Here is a 21821-nt window from a genome sequence, read left to right as displayed (position 1 = left end):
CCGCGCCAACAACGGACACCTAAGGCACGCAACTACTCTCTCCGTTGCGGTTCCGCGCGTTCCACCCAAGTAATAGCTACCTGAAACATTTTAATACTTCGAACAGTACACCAGTGATTTAAAAAACAATAACATGACATAGAAAGACAATAACTTAAGAAAATCACATCATATGAGTATGAGCTTAAGGTCTTTCGGTAATTAACGGATTACGAAAGGGACATGTTCCACTATTAAATCTTGCGTAATTACGCTACTAAATTTCACAGTACCCAAGTTGCAATTAACGCAACAAGAATTAAATCATATAAATGATAATGTTACTTTAAAATAATAATAAAATTATTTCATACAGCAGAGGACCAAGAACGGCCCGATCAGTACTCCCCAGTGAAGCAGTTCACACGAATGGTACTCCACGGCTCCGAGCACACAGCCCCATGCAAAATGCAACACAACCACAGCGACCCGGCGTACTACCAGAACCACCAGGCAGTAAACCAAACTCGTACTAAGCCAAAACAAGGACCGACTTTAAAAATAACGAGACCTAGCCCGAGCCGGACAACAGACCAAATGCCGGGAAATTCATAAGAAACCTCAGCCAACTTAATACCAAAACAACAATTTATGAACGATATGCAAAACACAAGACCTCTCAGTCCAAAGGCTTCCGTTTAGTCGCGAAGATGACTACGACCCGCCTGCTGAGGTGCCAAGCGTCGTACGGAGTCCCGAATCAAGCTTAACCTTCGTTAACGGAAAGCGGAAGCACCACAAGACAAAATAAACTCCCATCTAACTGTGCAAGGCAAACTCTAAGGAGTGTCACTCGAAGACTATGCACTTGAAGATCAAACGTTAAGCACCCAGACTAACGTGCCGCTGAACGACGCACTTCCACCAACAGCGTCTAGTAGAGTACGGAGAGTAGCGTAGCCCACCGACATAGATCCATGGGACGGTAAACGAGGGTAGCAATCCCAGCGACGGAGAGACAGGAGGACGAAATGACATCCCGCCGCTCATAGAAGGTATTTTAAACTCAGGCTCGACAAACTACAATAGGCGAGATTTTGCTAACCTTGCGAATCAAGTTAAACGACACACCACGCCGCTGTCCACACTATTAACCGTAAAATCACGGTCCGGTCTTCCCATCGGGCCCCACTCGGCGTCCAGACGCAAACAACCCCAGCCCAGCCGAACTGTCTTCACGCCAAGGCAGCCACCTCAAACCTCCTCATACGCTTCCAGTTAACCCCGGCCAGCGATCACACACGGAAACTACCGCCTAACGCCAAAGCGCCATCTGAGTGAAAAATGGTTCAAATGGTTCTGAGCACTATGGGACTCAACTGCTGAGGTCATAAGTCCCCTAGAACTTAGAACTACTTAAACCTAACTAACCTAAGGACAACACAAACATCCATGCCCGAGGCAGGATTCGAACCTGCGACCGTAGCGGTCGCGCGGTTCCAGACTGTAGCGCCAGAACCGCTCGGCCACCAGCGGCCGGCATCTGTGTGAAAACCCAGCACTAAGATCGATACGAACTTGGAAATAAGCGAGCATCGTAACAATATGTGATTCTTAGGTATCATCTAGGAACAGAAGGTTTGTACAGGAAACATCTCCAAGGAGTCGTCCGACCAATAAAATTGCTATCGTATAACGCTCAAGTGAATAATTCCAGTGATTGTAGCTGGCAAATGAAACATAGCTCCCACGGTATTATACATGCTCCCATTAACTAACAACTCACTGCATCGTGCCTCCAAGCGTTTCGCTTCCATAGCTTAACTTGTTCGTATCAACTTGCCACTACAATTAGATCATTGTACACTGGGTATTTCCATTATAGACACCGTCCCTGAATGATTCAGACCGATCAACTCCTTTCGGTTTGTCTTACCCTCTTCCATATCCCTGAACAACTACATGGCGCATGCGTTTGCTCCATTGTGGATTTCGCGACTAAGACATAAGGCGTTCACCCCGCTATGACACTGCTGTAGTTCTTCCAAGGTGATTACCACACGTCTACACCCATTTTCTATAATTAGTATCACACCACTCTCTTTTATCTGCACAAATTTCCACACTGTTTCTAACATTTCTGGGTAGATGTGTACCTTGTAACACGTAAACGATGCTTTTTTTTCGCCACTTATACTTAACTGACACATATAAGCATGTCCTATCCGTTCTCATCTCCGCAGTTCTCCATGATAGAAAAAAGATAAATTTTGACTACTAACTGCGGTTCGTTTGGTAGGTATTTCCGCATCTTTCTCAGCCACTTCTCGTATTCCCGGGTGACAACAGGGCTCAACTGCACATGTAGGGTGCGATAAACGACCTCCCGCAAGCTTGTCAACTCCATTCTTGCGTCCCAGACACTATGCGCCAGAGATTCCGAAAGTCTTGTTAGCGTTGTTCCCGAATTCACTACCTGCATTCGTGCTTTAAATGCCTCTAAATCCTGGTATACAGATCTAACTGATGCTCTGACATAATCCATTACATCCCCAGTTAGCTGTCGAAGAATTCATTTTGGGAACACAAACTACGAGCAGCATAGAAACTGAAGTGATGACACTTTCGGCAGTACGTGACCATCATTTTGCAGGACAATGCTCAGGCACGTACAGTGCAAGCTGTTATTGATATGTTTGACTGATGGGGCTGCTAAGTGCTATACCACCTACTACACTCCCCTGACTTAAGCCCTCGTAACTCTGTTTCTAAACTGAAGGAAACACTTCACGGCATTCGCTTCAGAACTGCTAGAAATTCGTCGGACAATAGACCGCGCCGCTCCAACTGTCAACACAACTGGCACTGCTAAGACTGCCCTACGACTTCCACATCGCTGGACACGGGTTATAAATAATGCTCGTGACTAGTTTGAAGGTCAGCTAAACTTTGAAACACGTATCTATTTTGTACGAGCTGTAAATAAACAGTTGCCACTATTAAAGTTCCAACCTTCGTACTTCATTTCTGCTCATTAGCTTTCCTGAATCTGAGAATGCATTTCAGATTTCCTTATTTCGTTACGTACTTCCCATGCATTAAATATCAAATTTAATATCCATCCCCGTGTGATTAGGCAGTACCACATCCTGCTGTCTGCAAAACAGAGGTCCTTGCAGATGATGATTTTGCAGCACCCCTACTCGGCCCCCGGTGAAGAGGTAAGGAAATTCCAAGGGTAGCATCCTTGCTGAACGTTGACCTGAGGGCAGGGATAATTATCTCACGTCCTCCCAAAAGCCAGCTCTCTCTGGAAAACACTTTTCACACAATAACTGAAGATAATACTTACAATAACATAATCGTATGATCCTACCCAATACTAGTTTAACAACCTACACAAAATATTCCAAGAAAAACAATGAAACACGGAAAAACACATCGACTACCTTCTTGGCCTTATTGAAATAGGTATGCGAGGCACATGGTCCTCCTTATCTCGTTGCGCACTCTTCTGCTCCTGCTTCTTCTTCATTCTCTTCTTTGATTTTACCAATAATACTCCTGGGATCGATTTTGGTGCTTCGTTGAGCTGCTGTAGGCACCGGAATGGAGGATCATAGACCACATCACATTTACGTGTGACATGGTGCGAATCTGGCCCTGGTATCCTGTAACAAACTTCTTTCAGGAAGGAAGAATAGCATTATTTCAGATCGATTTCAACTATAAAACAGTCATCCGCAGTGAAAAAAAAAAAATAGAAAGGAAAAGAAATCAGCAAAGTAACAGTGCTTACAACCAGTATCAAACAGTTATGCAACGTATGTATGGTGATAATGACATTTAATTCAAGCACATTTGGACTACAGTTTCAGTATATGAACCAGTCATTACAAAAGATACAACAAGTGAAACCAAAGTTGTCGACGTCTAATAGAAAAATGAAGCTGTTCGTTATGGAAGACTGCAAGGCCTCTCATTTTGTCAACCCTGAAAATTTGCCACCTTCCGACTCTTTCAGTTGCAATCAAGACTTAAATAAAATGGCGAAGGTAATGTTATTCATAACACTGGGAGACGTTGTGGTATAAATACCAATAGATTTATTCATCCTTAACATCACATGACAAAAGATGGCTGAAGAAACGCCAAACAAACATTTTTTATTTGCAAACGCTTTCAATAATATGTGGTCTATGGTTAACAAAGTGATTAGTTGGGGATCAACACACCACACTAACCAGAACTAATCGCTTTATTTTACTTCATAAATGTGAATCCGTGGAATGGGCGAAAAACTATGCTAGTATCAAGCATCTGTACTGTACCATTCCATAAAGAAAAATATGAACAGGGTGCTGAGATGCGTATACTGGAGCACTAAGCCGTAGCAGTGAATAATTTACCCTTCTGTAGGTTATGGTGGCACAGCACAACGCTCGCCGACTGCAGGCATGGACACCGGCAATCTGTTAGTAACGTCACGCGCCCAGAAATATGCAAGTACATGGTCCTGAGTTCGGCTGATTCGGAACGCAGATACTTCCCTGTGAGCCTCTGAAATCCCAGTGGATTCCAGTGAGCAGGTGGACCTGTTGGCTGGTCTGCCAAACCAATTTGACGTCGTGATACAACTATGTGAGACAGAATATGTCAAAAGTTTAGACGGCCGACTCAAAACAAATAAGTACACCCAAGCATAACTCATTGTGTGCGTGATGCAAGATTCAGTACCTCTGACAGTTCAGATGGTGACTGGCACAAGCTCTAAGTGGCACACTGGCAAAGGACACAAGACTCACCGTCTAGGTAAAGACCTGCTGTGCTTTACTAGTGAAGTGCCAGTACAAGAGTGTTCCTCTCTTTGTCTACAGCTTCCCTCCGCAGCTTGGTATTAGATCACTTTTGCATGCTTGGACTACACCCACTTTAGCACAAGCCAGTCACAAGTTGGAGCTCGGCATTCGAAGCTGGGAGACCGCCTCCCTGCTCTGCATACACAGATTTGACCCACCAGCGGCTTTAAAAATTAATTGGGAGAAAAGGAAAAGTTATTCAGATTCACTGCTTCTTTCATATTCATTTACACCGTGTCTTTGCTAAAAGCATTACTTGAATGGAACCACAGCCCTCCATAAAAAGATCATTATCTCCATTTCAGACTTTCCAAATAACAGCCATAAACTTGCTAAAAGCCTCCTGCCTTCACAAATATGTTTTGTACCAGAGTCTCGTCGCCTGGGCGCCACTACCCTGTCCCACGGAATTCGCAGAAACTTACAGCCGTCACAAGCCCTTTCTACCTAACAAGGGTACATACTCTGCTTTATTGCCGGCCATCGACTCTAGTCAACCTACCTGGATGCGGCCACCGACCCGACGGCACCACCCAACGTGTCTGCACAATGAGACCGGTGGACTTGGTTGTCGGCAAACGTTTACACCCAGGTTCCGCAGATAAAAACTCCCCTCGGTTCTCAGTCGCCGTACAGTTTTACTGTGGCACTCTCTTTGAATGCAGGTAAAGCCTGCCGCTATGCCTTCACTAGAGCAAACAAGCAAGAGCGTTAAATATTGACAGCCATTACATCATAGGAATAAAGTCAGATCTTATCAAACACAGCAACCAAGTAATAACGACAATATTCCCTAAGAACATTAATCAGCATGACACCGTATCAAAAGAGAGAGTGCCCTGCAATCTCTCAAATTCACACCCTCTGCGTGGACATAACATTAATTATGTAAGACCAAATCATTGTATTGCGAACAAATAATGAAAATCAGTGGACATTTACTATATCAGACTGTACATGAAATTTTTTAGGAAACTGTTAAGTGGGAAAAAAATTAAAATAGAAAACGGCTAAAGTATACAGGATCAAAAATTGCATAGATTGAACACGCACGCCCCGTTTGTGGGAAAAACCTTAAGTACGTTAGATAAAACTATTTTACTGGAAAAAAATTACACATATCAATGGGCATTTATTACATTAATGAGTAGGTGTATAATACTGTGAAATGTTTTTGAAATATTTGTCCATAAATCGGGTAATCAATTACAATACAAAATAGTTTAAGCCATAGGGCCTCATCGGGTTCGCTTCATAGCCAATAATGAACTGAAAATACCATATACAATATAAAAAAAATAGCTGTAGCACACTGGAGTAAAAGTTTGTACATCGAACATAGATGAAAAACATAATCTGTATCTACATCATATTACAAATAAATGTTAGTTATTACAACCCCAGCCGTCATTCACTTTCAAGGGAAGCTTATAGTCATAGCAAGTACAAAGTCTCTGTTTTCAGCTGGTTTACAGAAAGTTATATATTTTTGTTTGAGCATTACTAGTATGAAACAGCTGGAAGTAAAATACCATCTGTCAAACCAACAGCCGGCTACTTCTCATAACTTTCGTCTAACGTGACTAGACCTTTCGTAGCCACATGCCCCAATACTTTTAGAAATTTCCGTGCAATGTTATCTGTTCTTTCTGCTTTATTATATCTTAAGTCATCTAAAGTTTTTAAATTCTCATTCTAATACTTTATTCGCCTTCTCTTCCTTGTCGCCTCCTTTGTGTTCTTCTGTCTCGTCGCACAGTCGCCGGCCGGGGTGGGCGAGCGTTTCTAGGCGCTACAGTCTGGAACCGCGTGACCGCTACGGTCTCAGGTTCGAATCCTGCCTCGGGCATGGATGTGTGTGATGTCCTTAGGTTAGTTAGGTTTAAGTAGTTCTAAGTTCTAGGGGATTGATGACCGTAGAAGTTAAGTCCCATAGTGCTCAGAGCCATTTGAACCATTTTTTTTCTGAAGCAACTGCAAAATATGTTCTCGAATAATCATCTCATGGAATATGTTTCCGTGCTCCTGTTGGCTTGATCATACAAGCTGGATGGCGCAAAGGATTTACGTACTGAAAAAGTTTACGTTGCTTCAACAAGTTGAGTTGCGACCTCAATAGCTGTCTCCACTGTATTATTTCTATTTTACTTGTCGCTATGTATGTCCAAGCACGAATCTGTGCCGTCTGAAGCCGTAGCTTCCTATCGTATTCCAGAATTCTTTCAGAAATACCTATGTATGTATAAGGTAGTCGACAGTGATATCCAGCGTGTTGCTTTACAAAAACTGAAACATGATTTATAGTTCCTTGTTTTGACACCTTAGCCTTCTGGATAGAAGAAACAGTCATTACACTGAATCGTGAAGCAGAATCAGCAGACGAAGATATGTACGTGTACATGTACATGGATACTATGCAAATCACTTTTAAGTGTCTGACAGAGAAATCATCGAAACGCCTTCAGATTTCGCTATTATTCCAATCTCATATAGCGCGCGGAAAGAACAAACACCTATATCTTTTAATATTTTGGAGAATCAGCCTCAGTTGCACTAATTTTCTGGTCTTTCGGGTTTCGGCTGTATTAATCTAGCCCTCTGCAGAAGCATAAAATTACTATAATATGCCAGAGTAAGGCACAGTCAACATTAAAATTAAAACCTATAGTACCGTGGTAGCATGTCGAATTAAAACTACATGATACCACAGTACAATAGGTTTTAATTTTTATGTTGACTGTGCCTTACTCTGGCATGTTATAGTAATTTTATGCTTCTGAAGAAGGCTAGATTAATCTAGCCGAAACCTGGTAAAGACCTGAAAATTTGTGCAACTGAGGCTGATTCTTCAAAATATTAGTCTACCACAGTAATCGTAATTCATAGGTATTTAACTGAATTTATGGCCTTTATAATTGACTGATTTATCGTGTAACCGAAGTTTAACGCATCCCTTTTAGCAGTCGTGTGGATTATCTCACACTTTTCGTCATTTAGTGTCAATTGCCAATTTTCGCACAATACAGATATCTTTTCTAAATCGTTTCGCAGTTTGTTTTGATCTTCTGATGACTTTACTAGTCGATAAACGACGGCGTCATCTGCAAACAGCCTAAGACCGCTGCACAGATTGTCTCCCAAGTCATATATATATATATATATATATATATATATATATATTTCTCTCGAATAACCCATTTGGAGGGTACGATGAATCAACTTTGGCTACTCTTCATTGTATTAGATTTCTTCAGTTTCCAAATTTCCTTCATCCTTTTAGAGTGTTGTTCCCTTTCTTCTTGAGTCCACTTTCGTCTAGTTACTTTCTTTCTCTCCTGAAATTCTGCCTTTTGAACTGACTTTCTGAAATGTGTTCTGTTTTCTATTGTGTCTATTGTAACTCCAGCATTTTCAATTGCCTTTTCAGTCTCTATGAACCATGCTGGCTTGGATTTGTAGCTATTGAGTAATGTGAATATCCGCTTGGTTAGTCTGTTGTTATCCATTCTGAATATATGTCCAAAAAACTGTAGTCTCCTCTTCCTCATTACATCAGTTAGTTTCTCCGTTTTCAGATATAGGTCTCTGTTTGGTCTTAACCTGTATTCAGCATTATCGTTTCTTTTAGCTCCCAGTATTTTCCTTAAAATTCTTCTTTCGACCTTCTCTAGTTTCTCAAGATCTCCATTTCTTGTTAGTTTAAATGTTTCTGCCACATAGAGAGCTTCAGGTCTGGCCACTGTTTGGTAGTGTCTTAATTTCGTGTTCCAGGACAAGGATTTTTTATTATAAACGTTTTTGGTCATATGAAACACTCTTTCCATTTTGTGCACTCTAGTTTCTATAGCTATCTTTTCTTTGGCATTGAATGTAATCCACTCTCCTAGGTATTTAAAGGAATCTGTTTTGTGTATTGTGTTGTTGTCAACTGCAATATTTTGAGGAGCATCACAGATGTTTGTCATAAACTTTGTTTTTTCATAGGATATTTGTAGTCCTACTTTGGCTGCTTGTTTTTGTAGTTCTCTTATATATATATATATATATATATATATATATATATATATATATATATATATATATAAGAACAGCAAAGGGCCTACAACACTATCTTGGAGCACGCCAGAAATCACTTCTTACTCGAACATGCATAAGGACTGAAGCAGATATCGATCGAATCCCAAATATTATCACTAACTGCTCGTTTCTATTAAAAATAAGAGTGTATCTAAATAATGCGAATCAAGCGGCAATTTCCTTGAGACAGATTCTTCGCAGTGGCATGTAAATGAAGATGTCAACATTCCATACAAAGTTACTAAACTAAACGTTCTAAATTCCTCTCAGTACAGTCACAGTTCGTAATAACTGACGGAAAGTCATCGAGCAAAGCAGAAGTAATACCTGCCTCTCCTCAAGGAAATGTTTTAGACCCTCTTTTGTTCCTGATATTCATTAATGATTTAGAAGACAATCTGAGCAGTCCTCTTAGAGCGTTTGCAGATGACGTTGTCATGTACCGTCATGTAAAGTCATCAGACGATCAAAAAGAATGGCAAAATGGTTTAGACAAGATTTTTTGTGGTGGAAAAGGTGGAAAAGGTGGAAATTCACTCTAAATAATGAAAAGTGTGAAGTCACTCACTTGAATACTAACAGGAGTCCGTTAAATTTCAGTTACAAGATAAGTCATTCACATATCTCTACACTGTAAACTCAAAAAATACTTAGGGGTTACAATTACAAATAACTTACATAGGAACGACCACATAGATAATGCTGTGTGGAAAGTAAACCAAAGGCTGCGATTTATTGGGCAGGACACTTAGAAAATTTATCAGGGCTGCTAAAGATATAGCTTACACAACGCTTGTTCGCCCTCATCTGGAGTATTGCTGTGCGGAGTGGGATCCGTGTAGGACAGGGTTGACGGAGGACCTCGAAGTTCAGATAAGGGCAGCTCGTTATGTATCATCGCAAAATAAGGAGAGAGTGCAACGGATAAGAGCCACTAATTGCGGTGGCAGTTATAAAAACAAAGGCGTTTATCACGGCGGCAGGACTTTCTCATGAAATTTGAATCGCCAAGTTTCTCCTCGAGTTAGTAAATATTTAGCAGCGGTCCACCTACATATGGAGAAATGATCATCGCAATAAAACAATTGAAATTAGAGTTCGCCGTGCGCCGTTCGAGAGTGAAACGGTAGAAAAGTAGCTTAAAAGTGGTGCGATGAACCTTATTACAGGCACTTAATTGTGAATTGCAGAGTAATAATGTAGATGTAGAATACTTTTTAGTGACTTTATGCTATGCTAGTTTTAAGGTGTTTGAATCTTCTGCCAGTCACTTACTTTTGAATTGCAAAGTAATCTTGTAAATGTAGACGTAAATGTAGAAAACACGCAATGGCTACATGTTACACTAGTTTTAAGGTGTTTATAATTCTGTGTCTCATGTTTTTGCCGGTTTAATACTTACGTTTTACCTTTAATCCTCCACAGAAGATTTTTCTATTAATTTTATGCGGTTTCTAATACATTCTGTCATTAGTATAAATGAGTCTAACTGTGCTTTACAGCAGCAGTTACATGTTTTGTGGTCAAATAGATGAAATATATCGGTTTTTGTGTATTTCTTCTTTGATTTAGGTAATGTGGGCGTTTTTTGAGTTTTTTTCGCACAGTGGGAGTTAATGTATAAAATATAGCTTATGTGAAAGATAAATGTGGAAATTTAAGGTCTGTTATCTTTCGTTTAAAAGTTTCCTTCGTCTTTAAACGAGGATACTTGTAAATTTTTCGATTATAACTCTTTTAGGTAGGTTTGTTCGTTTAGAATACCACTAGCATGTTTCTGCATTTGAATGAAAAATTCCAGTTCTTCCGAAAGTTAATATTAATTCTTTTATCTTCCACGTTTCCGCCCCCGGTAGCTGAGTGATCAGCGCGACAAAATGTCAATCCTAAGGGCCCGATTTCGATTCCCGGTTGGGTCGGAGATTATCTCCGCTCAGGGACTGGGTGTTGTGTTGTCCTCAACATCATCATTTCATCCCCATCGACGGCGCGAGTCGCCGCAGTGGCGTTAAATCGAAATACTTGCACCCGGTGAACGGTCTACCCGACGGGAGAACCCAGTCACACGACATTTTTTTTTTATCTGCCGTGTGCAGAATTGACATGCATGGTGCTATTTCCACAGTTTCGTGATTTTGCTCTCCCAAATGTGTACTGAATGCTAATGGATTGTTGTAACCGTAATGTCCAAGAATGATTGCCTACACAATGCCTGGGTACAGAAAAATATTCATCGAACGTCCATTTGCAAATCGACCACGTGGCTGTCGGTGTGCGAGTAATGAACACTGTTCACAGCGGTCACTGAGGCAACGACAAAAGAAGATTGTTTACTAACTTACAAGTAGTTACAAATGAAAGTTGTTGCGTCACTTATTTCCCTCGTTAGCGACGTTGTCGTCATGAACTAGTTAATATGTCTTGTAGACCATAGGAAGCAATCCTTTTTTGGCATAACCAGGACACACTCTTCCTGTGTCACTCAGAAATCCGCAGAGTATCAGCTGCGTTAAATGTTCCTAGCAACCTCAAGTTGGGAAATAGAAGTATTGAAACAGCTACAGTTGATCTCTGTTTGCTGGACGCCCCTCTCTCTTGGTTGAGGATTTGACTGATTTCCACAGCTGCTCTACACTGAGGTGGCAATACCGCCTTTTGCTCGGAGTAGTTCAGCAACTTGACCTGGCCTAGACTCAAAATGTCGTTCGAAGTCCACTTCAGAAAGGCTGAGCCATGCATCCATAATTGCTAAATGGTTTGCGGTGCTGGATTTTGTATGCGAACTAACCATTCGATTACATCCCATAAATGTTCGATGGGATTCATGTCGTGCGATCTGGGTTCTGTTCTTGAAACCATTCGTGAACAATTGTGGCCCATTGACATGGCGCCTTGTCATACATAAAAATTTCGTTATGGTTGTGGAACGCGACGTTCATGAATTGCTGCAAATGGTCTCCAAATAGACGAACGTTTGGAGGACTTAGCCCAGTCTATATAATCTCACACCTTTAGGGAGCCACCACCAGCTCACACAGTGCCTGTTCATAACTTGGGTCAATGGCTTCGTGGGGTCTGCGGCACATTCTAACCCTGCCATCAGTTCCTATAACTGAAATCTGGACCCGTCTGACAACGCCGTGGATTTCCGATCGTCTAAGGTCCAGCTGATATGGTCACGAGGCCAGGAGAGGCGCTGCAGGCGATGTTCGTGCTGTTAGTAAAGGCACTCGCGCCGGTTGTCTGCTACCATAGCGCACTGACACCAGATTTCACCGCAGATCCTAAGGGATACGTTCATCGTACGCCCGGTTCTCCGGTTATTTCAGTCAGTATTTCTTGGCTGTAGCACCGACACCTCTACGCAAACGTCGCTGTTCTCGGTCGTTAAGTGAAGCCATCTGCCATTTCTTTGTCCGAGCTGAAAGGTAACGCCTGTAATGTGGTACTCTCGACGCTATGGATAGCGGAATATTGAATTCCCTAACGATTTCCGAAATGGAATGTCCATGCGTCTAGCTTCAATCGCCATTCTGCGTTCAGGGTCTCTTAATTCCCGTCGTGCCGTCTTAATAACTTCATAAACCTTCTAACATGAATCAGCTGAGTACAAATGACAGCTCCGCCAACGCACTGCCCTTTTATACCTTGTGTACCGATGCTGCCAACATCCCTATGTTTGTATATCGATATCCCATGATTTTTGCCAGTTCAGTGACAGACGACCGTCTGGCGAGGCAGTTTCCAAAGAATGATTCACTAACCCGTGACCATCATTCTATCTGTAAGGTGTTTTACGGCTTGAATCCGTCTGTAATGATTTTCAAATGGTTCAAATGGCTCTACATCTGCATCTACCTACATCTACATCTACATGATTACTCTGCAATTCACATTTAAGTGCTTGGCAGAGGGTTCATCGAATCACAATCATATCATCTCCCTACCATTCCACTCCCGAACAGCGCGCGGGAAAAACGAACACCTAAACCTTTCTGTTCGAGATCTGATTTCTCTTATTTTATTTTGATGATCATTCCTACCTATGTAGGTTGGGCTCAACAAAATATTTTCGCATTCGGAAGAGAAAGTTGGTGACTGAAATTTCGGAAATAGATCTCAAAAAATGGCTCTGAGCACTATGGGACTCAACTGCTGTGGTCATAAGTCCCCTAGAACTTAGAACTACTTAAACCTAACTAACCTAAGGACAGCACACAACACCCAGCCATCACGAGGCAGAGAAAATGCCTGACCCCGCCGGGAATCGAACCCGGGAACCCGGGCGTGGGAAGCGAGAACGCTACCGCACGACCACGAGATGCGGGCGGAAATAGATCTCGCCGTGACGAAAAACATCTTTGCTTTAATGACCTCCATCCCAACTCGCGTATCGTATCTACAACACTCTCTCCCGTATTAAGTGATAGTATAAAACGAGCTGCCCTTTTTTGCACCCTTTCGATGTCCTCCGTTCCTCCGTCAATCCCACCTGGTAAGGATCCCCCACCGCGCAGCAATATTCTAACAGAGGAAGAACGAGTGTAGTGTAAGCTGACTCTTTAGTGGACTTGTTGCGTCTTCTACGTGTTCTGCCAATGAAACGCAACCTTTGGCTCGCCTTCCCCACAATATTACCTATGTAGTCTTTCCAACTGAAGTTGTTCGTAATTTTAACACCCAGGTACTTAATTGAATTGACAGTCTTGAGAATTGTACTATTTATCGAGTAATCGAATTCCAACGGATTTCTTTTGGAACTGATGTGGATCACCTCACACTTTTCGTTATTTAGCGTCAACTGCCACCTGCCACACCATACAGCAATCTTTTCTAAATCGCTTTGCAACTGATACTGGTCTTCAGATGACCTTACTAGACGGTAAATTACAGCACCATCTGCGAACAACCTAAGAGAATTGCTCAGATTGTCACCCAGGTCATTTATATAGATCAGGAACAGCAGACGTCCCAGGACGCTTCCCTGGGGAACACCTGATATCATTTCAGTTTTACTCGATGATTTGCCGTCTATTACTACGAACTGCGATCTTCCTGACAGGAAATCACGAAGACAGTCGCACAACTGAGACGATACCTCATAGGCACGCAGCTTGATTAGAAGTCGCTTGTGAGTAACGGTGTCAAAAGCTTTCTGGAAATCTAGAAATACGGAATGAACTTGACATCCACAGTCGATAGCGGCCATTACTTCGTGCGAATAAAGAGCTAGCTGCGTTGCACAAGAACGATGTTTTTTGAAACCATGCTGATTACGTATCAATAGATCGTTCCCTTCGAGGTGATTCATAATGTTTGAATACAGTATATGCTCCAAAACCCTACTGCAAACCGACGTCAATGATATAGGGCTGTAGTTCGATGATTACTCCTACTACCCTTCTTAAACACTTTGTATATGATTGCTAAGTAAGGAGCTATTGCATCAGCGTAATCTGAAAGGAACCTAATCGGTATACAATCTGGACCTGAAGACTTGCCCGTATCAAGCGATTTGAGTTGCTTCGCAACTCCTAAGGTATCTACTTCTAAGAAACTCATGCTAGCAGCTGTTCGTGTTTCAAATTCTGGAATATTCCATTCGTCTTCCCTGGTGAAGGAATTTCGGAAAACTGCGTTCAATTACTCCGCTTTAGCGGCTCAGTCGTCGGTAACAGTACCATCGGCACTGCGCAGCGAATGTAGTGACTGCGTCTTGCCGCTGGTGTACTTTACATACGACCAGAATTTCTTCGGATTTTCTACCAAATTTCGAGACAATGTTTCGTTGTGGTACCTATTAAAGGCATCTCGCATTGAAGTCCGTGCCAAATTTCGCGCGTCTGCGAATTTTAGCCAATCTTCGGGATTCCCGTTCTTCTGAACTTTGCATGCTTTTTCCGGTGCCTCTGCAACAGCTATTGGACCTATTTGTGTACCATGGGGGATCATTTCCATCTCTTACCAATTTATTCGGTATGAATCCCTCAATTGCTGTTGATACTATATCTTTGAATTTGAGCCACATCTCGTCTACATTTGCATAGTCAGTTCGGAAGGAATGGAGATTGTCTCTTAGAAAGGCCTCTGGTGACACTTTATCCGGTTTTTTAAATAAAATTACTTTGCGATTGTTTCTGGTGGGTTTAGAAGAAACGGTATTGAGCCTAGCTACAACGACCTTGTGATCACTAATCCCTGTATCAGTCATGATGCTTTCTATTAGCTCTGGATTGTTTATGGCTAAGAGGTCAACTGTGTTTTCGCAACCATTTACAAGCTCTAAGCACTATGGGACTTAACATCTCAGGTCATCCCCTAGACTTAGAACTACGTAAACCTAACTAACCTAAAGACATCACACACATCCATGCCCGAGGCTGGATTCGAATGTGCGACCGTTGCAGCTGCGTGGCTCAGGACTGAAGAGCCTAGGACAGTTCGCCCACAAAGCGACCGGCGTGTGATAAAGATAATTTCTATTAATATTGTTTATTATTCTCATTTATACTAATATGTTCATGATCTGGACACTAAACAAAATTAATATATCACCTGTAAAAGCTTATAGGAAGGCTTAAAAGTAAAAGTAAGTAATAAACAATCTAACACACATACACAAAATTGTAAACACATTCCAACTCACATTGTAGGCAATCTATAACATACATTGTGCATTATTTTTATGTGTTTCTTTCTAGACCGTTGACTACGAACAAGCGCTCGATAACTTTTCCGTAAGTTAAAAATTGTATCAAAGAAGCAGTCTTTCCTGTATATATACATATTAAAAATATTGTTTAGGGTAACAACAACTTTATACAATGGACGTAGGTATTTCTTTGAGGAACCCAACTTTTCGTGTCTATATGCGGTGGACATGAAGTTCAGATTCACGATTCACACTCTGGCTCGCTGCTCGCTGAAGTTAGCGTTCGTTTCTGGGCTGCAGGGACGTGATTTGTTTTGTTTTCAAAACCAAAGAGCAATTGACCGTTGTCGGTCGCAGTTGGCTACTTTTGCAATCGCCCCAGGATGAAGGACTATTAGCCATCTTTTTCGTTATTAGAATCCTCATAAGTTCAGTTTCATATCCTTGTTCTTCCGATTAAAGTTATTCGCTTGTTTAATAATCTCTGCCTCGTCCCTGTACAGTCTGTCGCAGTATCTGCTCGTGATAGAAACGATGTGGCGTTCTTGGATGACCTTAGAGGTCAGTAAACTACAGTGAAATTCAGTTTCTCAAAGTTCTTCTCCACACTGTCAGTAAAATATTTGATGGCCATTAGAAAGCCTTAGAGTTTGAAGACTGTTGCAGACGACTCAGATCTTTTCCTGGCAGTCTTCATGACGCAAATTCTGTGTCGAGGAGATCCGTTTCACAAACCATCTTCTCCCAGCTTGCCAACGTTACAGGGAGGTCAGAAACAGTTTGGAAAGCTTGTGAGTGTGCTGCAGAGTGAATAGCACCAGGAAATAGTTGTTAAGAAAAATATTCCAAACGATACGCGATTCCGAGTTAATTAGCATTCAAGTTAGCCAGTTGTGCCGTCGAGTGCGCAAACTCAACCGGCCCGGCGGATTAAATTAGTGTCTTTTTCCTTGTATCGTAAATTATAGGGCACGAGACTACTCAAGCTTTGGCTCAGGCTCGATCCTTTCTACCGTTCCAAGTCGAATGTTTGAATCACTCTCTTGCTCGGTTTTAGGAACCCAAGCGTAGAGCACCGTTAACGACAACGTCTCTGGCGGGTCGCATGTACAATAGCCTGATTGGCTAACTTCAGTGCTAGTTAAGACTTTAACAGCGCAACGTAGTAACACTTGTTTTTCAACACAACATATCCTGCAGCAAACTCACACGGCCCGTGTGTGTGTGTGTGTGTGTGTGTGTGTGTGTGTGTGTGTGTATTCGGTATACCGTGTGTCCCATGTCACCAACCTCATTCCTGACGAAATTTCGAAAATGTTATCAACTTGTATCACTCCACCATGAGGAACTGAATCTTCGGATTAAGATCACTAAGGTGTTCAAGAAAACCGTCAAATTAGCTTCGCTAATGTTCCTAAAACACGCACATATCTTCGACATAACGGAAAACGACGTTGGAATTTTGGTAACCGGGGACTTTTTCTAGATTTGTTACCGGTAGATTCGATCAACAAACGAATATTGCGAAATGGTCCCTGAAACCAAATGGGAATCTCTGGAGGGTAAAGGACGGGGAACAGGAAGTCAATTTCGCGAAAACTATTGAGAAACTTTACAATGTCGTCATTTGACGCAAACTGCAGGACGATTCTGCTGCCGCGCTTGCGACCTGTCACAAAATTTACAAAAGTCAGTGCTCGCATGGAGCTATGTAAACAGTGGTTTTTCGCTTGCTCCATTTGTAAGTGGAACACGATAGGAAATGAATAGCAGTGATAAAAGGTACTCTTTGCCATGAACCATATGGTGGCTTACGGAGTATGACCTTAGGTGTAGAATGCATTCGATATCGGTATTTTAATAGGGAAAGTTCTTTGAAATCATTTAACGCTTTACCGCGCAGTTCTATATACTTGCTCGAAATTACAAATACGTAAATGACCCCTTGAAAATCCGACATTGTTCGTGGTAGCGCTTGTGTCATCTTTCGCGTTTTAGTTAACTTTTCCATCTGAAAACTGGTTGCCGAGGAAGCGGTGAGAGCAAACACAGTGAAAAGCCGATCACGATACTTAATGCCGAGCATTTAGTGGAATTTTCAGAACTGGACTTTATTTCGCTCACAAAATAAAGCTTTAGTGCTTGGCTCTCTTTAGCTGAAAGCAAGTGTTTAGTCGAGGCTCCAAGTGAAGCACTGCACGTTTCGAGCACCACTACAGAGAAGCTAACACATCGGGTTTTAACGTTTCGGGAACAAATTTTTAGGAATTAAACTGCGGCGTTTATAGATATAGCAGCACTCACTGTATGCTGCTGCTACTTGACATAGATTTTCCACAGCGAAATAAAGGTAGTCTGCTTTAACGAACCAGTTAAAATTAAGATGTGGCAGGCAACTTTTCACATACCTTTTGTTCATTTCCGATAGCTTTTATACTGGTCGTAAACGTTTTATTTTATTTATTGTGTGTATCGTAATACATACATTCAAATCGCTTGTGTAGTGATAATTTTCTCAGTGGTTCACATTAAAGTAGAATAGTAACATCGCTTAGATCTTAGTTTTGATTAATTATAATAGTACCGATTTGTATTTTTCCTCTAATTGTTTGCTGTAACTAACGGACGAGTGTCTCTTCCCTGCCTTCTGAAACATTTATTTTGATGATATCTTCAGTGGGCTAACGTAGGTAATTATGTACATGTAGATATCATCATCATCATATCCCACGGAAGGCAACCGGGGAGAGTTGCTGTTACTACTTCGATGAAGTATCTGTACAACGATTGGAATTAACGATATCCAGTTTTATGGCACTATACGATAAGATCGTTGTTTCGAAAAAAGCGTATGGGGTCTGAAGTCGCAAAATGAATTGCAGACACTGGTTGCTTTCAGCAAAAAAGTATCTTAAAGTGTACGGCTGTTGGTAAAGTTTATTGACATTGAAAAATACGTACAAGCCGATGCCCCTGGCCGTGATGACCCAACAGAGATTGAGAGAAAAATATCCTTAAGTGCTAGGTCTAGTGAGTCAGTTTCTGAACAAATGAAATTACTTTCAAGCCCGGACGAGGCCTCGGATGGAAACAGTCTATATGAAGATACTACGATGAATGTCTTCACTCATTATTCAGTGATGTAACAGTATTGCTAACGTTGTCGTCCGTACATATTTTTATTTCTAGTTGTTCTTTTGATGCATTTAATGAGGATGGTCAAAAATCTCAATGAAAATATTTTTTCGATACATTTTATCTTGTGCATAAAACCAAAACATGTGAAGATATCACAATTTTCATATATCTCTGTACGATTACCATAACATAAGTTCACATTTACCATTTTCGTAAAATTTTACCTATCACGAACACTGAGCCAAGAATAGGTTTTCATTTTCTTAAACAGCATTTACCATCTTTCCCCGCTTTCTTTTCGTGTGTGATCCATTTTACTAAATTTGTTCACATTCGTTTCTTTTAATGCGTTTCAGGGCGCTGATGACGTCGACGTTGAGCGCCCGTAAGTACCAAAACACACACACACACTTTCATCGGTCTATTAGAGAAGTTATGTACAATGAAGAATTAATTTGTTTTGTGCAGGACGCTGATTTCTTACAAACACTGCAGTTTTTTCCTCATGGAATTGTACACTCTGTTAAGAAACAGGAGGAGGAGATTAGCGTTTAACGCCACGTCGACAAAGAGGTCATTAGAGACGGAGCACAAGCTCGGATTAGGGAAGAATGGGGAAGGAAATCGGCCGTGTGCTTCAAAAGAACCATCACGGCATTTGCCTGAAGCAGTTTAGGTAAATTACGGAAAACCTATTTGGGGATGGCCGGAAGCGAGTTTGAACCATCGTACTCCGGAATGCGTCTGTTAAGAAAGAATTTTCTGATTCACATATTTTGCATTTACTTTCAGTAAATTTTTTGTTCCTGTTAGCCACTATATCGTCGTCGACAAATAAGATCTGGAAAGGGTATGGCACATTGTGAGGTACATGTTTATACCACTTGGATGCAGTTTTTAGGTATGTCAGTGATTATTGCCGTTGTTGTTGTCGTGAGACTGGTTTGATGAAGCCCCCCATGCTACTCTATCCTGCGCAAGCTTCTTCATCTCCCAGTACCTACTGCAACCTACATCCTTCTGAATTTGTTCAGTGTATTCATCTCTTGGACTCCCTCTACCATTTTCACCCTCCACGCTTCTCTCCAATACTAAATTGGTGATGCCTTGATGCCTCAGGATATGTCCTACCAACCGATCCCTTCTTCTAGTCAAGTTGTACCGCAAATTTCTCTTCTCCCCAATTCTATTCAATACCTCCGCATTAGTTATGTGATCTACCCATCTAATCTTCAGCATTCTTCTATAGCACCACATTTCGAAAGCTCCTATTCTCTTCTTGTCTAAACTATGTCCACGTTTTACTTCCATACATGACTACACTCCATGCAGATATTTACAGAAACGACTTCCTGACACTTAAATCTATACTCGATGGTAGCAAATTCCGTTTTTTCAGTAACACTTTCTTTATGATATTATTTTCTTTTCGTGGCACTCCGTGATACCGTATCATATTGTTGGATTACTCGCTAAGAACCTTTGGAAGCGCTTATGAAACACCGAATGCGTTCTGCTTACGACATATCCCTACATAAGAGCAGCTGATATTGCTGTCACATCTACATATCTAAACAATTCCGGGTAATTGTATTTAATTACAAGTCTTTCAGCGACCGGCAGCATACAGCAGTTGATTAAAATACGGCAAGTGTTGTCGGACCTTCCCTCGATATGTTGGCAAAAATACTTGTTCCGAGATTGTCCTAAATACTTTCTCCGAAAATTATTTCGAGCAGTTAGTCCATGAACCCACTCGAATTGTAAATGGTTGCGAAAACACACTTGACCTCTTAGCCATAAACAATCCAGAGCAAATAGAGAGCATCATGACTGATACAGGGATTAGTGATCACAAGGTCGTTGTAGCTAGGATCAATACCGTTTCTTCCAAATCCACCAGAAACAATCGCAAAGTAATTTTATTTAAAAAACCGGATAAAGTGTCACTAGAAACCTTCCTAAAAGACAATCTCCATTCCTTCCGAACTGACTATGCAAATGTAGACGAGATGTGGCTCAAATTCAAAGATATAGTATCAACACCAATTGAGGGATTCATACCGCATAAATTGGTAAGAGATGGAACTGATCCCCCATGGTACACAAAACAGGTCCGAACGCTGCTGTAGAGGCAACGGAAAAAGCATGCGAAGTTCAGAAGAACGCGAAATCCCGAAGATTGGCTAAAAATTACAGACGCGCAAAATTTGGCACGGACTTCAATGCGAGATGCCTTCAATAGGTTCCACAACGAAACATTGTCTCGAAATTTGGTAGAAAATCCGAAGAAATTCTGGTCGTATGTAAAGTACACAAGCGGCAAGACGCAGTCAATACATTCGCTGCGCAGTGCCGATGGTACTGTTACCGACGACTGTGCCGCTAAAGCGGAGTAATTGAACGCAGTATTCCGAAATTCCTTCACCAGGGAAGACGAATGGAATATTCCAGAATCTGAAACACGAACAGCTGCTAGCATGAGTTTCTTAGAAGTAGATACCTTAGGAGTTGCGAAGCAACTCAAATCGCTTGATACGGGCAAGTCTTCAGGTCCAGATTGTATACCGATTAGGTTCCTTTCAGATTACGCTGATACAACAGCTCCTTACTTAGCAATCATATACAACCGCTCGCTCACCGATAGATCTGTACCTACAGATTGGAACACTGCGCCGGTCGCACCAGTGTTTAAGAAGGGTAGTAGGAGTAATCCATCGAACTACAGACCTATATCATTGACGTCGGTTTCCAGTAGGGTTTTGGAGCATATAATGTATTCAAACATTATGAATCACCTCGAAGGGAACGATCTATTGATACGTAATCAGCATGGTTTCAGAAAACATCGTTCTTGTGCAACGCAGCTAGCTCTTTATTCGCACGAAGTAATGGCCGTTATCGACTGGGGATGTCAAGTTCATTCAGTATTTCTAGATTTACAGAAAGCTTTTAACACCGTTCCTCACAAGCGACTTCTAATCAAGCTGCGTGCTTATGGGGTATCGTCTCAGTTGTGCGACTGGATTCGTGATTTCCTGACAGGCAGGTCGCAGTTCGTAGTAATAGACGGAAAATCATCGAGTAAAACTGAAGTGATATCAGGTGTTCTCCAG

The sequence above is a fragment of the Schistocerca nitens genome, chromosome 5 (assembly GCF_023898315.1).
Source record: "Schistocerca nitens isolate TAMUIC-IGC-003100 chromosome 5, iqSchNite1.1, whole genome shotgun sequence".
Classification (NCBI taxonomy): domain Eukaryota; kingdom Metazoa; phylum Arthropoda; class Insecta; order Orthoptera; family Acrididae; genus Schistocerca; species Schistocerca nitens.
Note: the sequence above shows the minus strand (reverse complement) of the source record.